Below are 1,721 nucleotides of genomic sequence, written 5' to 3'. Positions count from 1 at the left end.
CTCACTCAGCCTGAGTCTCTGACTGTCCGTCCTGATGCCACTCTCACTATCAACTGTAAAGTCTCATATTCAGTTACAAGCTATGTTACAGCCTGGATTCGTCAGCCTGCAGGAAAAGCTCTGGAGTGGATTGGAGTCATCTGGCATAATGGAGACTTATACTACAAGGACTCGCTGAAAAGCAAGTTCAGTATCACCAGAGACACTTCCAGTAACACAATAACACTGCAAGGAAAGAATATGCAAGCTGAAGACACAGCTGTGTATTATTGTGCCAGATAAACACAGTGACAGACGCCAACAGCCTCCCCGTACAAAAACATCATCATCATATCACAAATTGAAAATATTTAAATCATTAACAGTCTGAACACAAAAGGTTTTCAAATGTCATAATGACATTATAGACATTAATTCAGCTTGCACAACAAAATTCCATAAAAAAGCCTTATAATGAAACAAATGCATAATTTATCACCAAGTAATGTATCATTTGAACCAATATAAAGAAAATGAACACTCAACAAATATCAAAGCGTCATGATGACAAACTGATGTAATGGATTTATAATCATTGTATAAGTGTTACTGAAAGGGCCAAAGTAATTTACAGATTATTAAAAGCCACAAAACTAGTGGAAAATCCCCCCCAAAAAATTTGAACACGCACGCGCGCGCACGCGCACGCGCACGCACACACACACAGGTCTTTATCCCTTTCAGCTGATTTAGGTGGTCAGAGCTTAGAGTTCATCCCTTCAAGTCCTGTCACCAAAAAGCCCGGAGAAACTCTGAATCTCTCATCTGGATTTGGATCTGGATTTGATTTTGGACAGTACGGCATGCACTGGATCAGACAGCCAGCAGGACAAACATTCATCTGGATGGGGGTTATCTGGTATGATGCCAGTAAAACAGTGTATGCTAAAAGTGTAGAGGGACGAATAGAGATCACTAGAGATAATTCAAACAGCATGGTGTATCTGAAACTCTCTGGTCTGACAACAGAAGATACAGCTCTATATTACTGTGCAAGAAATACACGATGATGCAGAAAAAGCACTGAGCTGTACAAAAACATGCCAGGGAGGAAAATGAGATTAAAACAACAACAACAACAACAACAACAACAATAGATGGCGCTGCAGCACAGTACAACTCTGAGCCAAAGAAACAGACCAAAGAAAGACACCTTCTGCTAAAGGATCAGGTATCAGCCCATATTTCCCATTATTTGAATTACATGTGTGTTGCACTGTTCATACACAAACTCATATTACTGTGTTGCATATGCAGTAATGTATGCAAATATTCCTCCTCCTCCTCTTTATTTGAGTATTAGGATGAAAAGAAGCAGCTTGTTCTCATACGTCTCAAACCATGATCTCTTCATCTCTCTGGTTGTTGCTGCTGCTGGCAGCTGCTTCTCGTAAGTCATCGTAACGTCTATAGATAATTCATAATAAAAATACTATGGTTATACATAATTATATCGTGAACATTTTTCATGGCCATGTCTGGTCATATTTTTCCTCTCAGGTGTCCACTGTGTTGAACTGACTAAAATCTCTGGATATTCAGTGACTGACAGCAGCTACTGGACTCACTGGATACAGCAGCCTGCAGGAAAAGCCCTGGAATGGGTTGGAGAGATACAGTGGTGTGAAAAAGGTTTAGCCCCTTCTTGTTTTTTTAATTTTTTGCATATTTGTCACACTTAA

This window comes from Sinocyclocheilus grahami, unplaced genomic scaffold (genome assembly GCF_001515645.1).
Source record: "Sinocyclocheilus grahami isolate Dianchi unplaced genomic scaffold, SAMN03320097.WGS_v1.1 scaffold3125.1, whole genome shotgun sequence".
Taxonomy (NCBI): Eukaryota; Metazoa; Chordata; class Actinopteri; order Cypriniformes; family Cyprinidae; genus Sinocyclocheilus; species Sinocyclocheilus grahami.
This window is presented reverse-complemented; position numbering follows the sequence as displayed.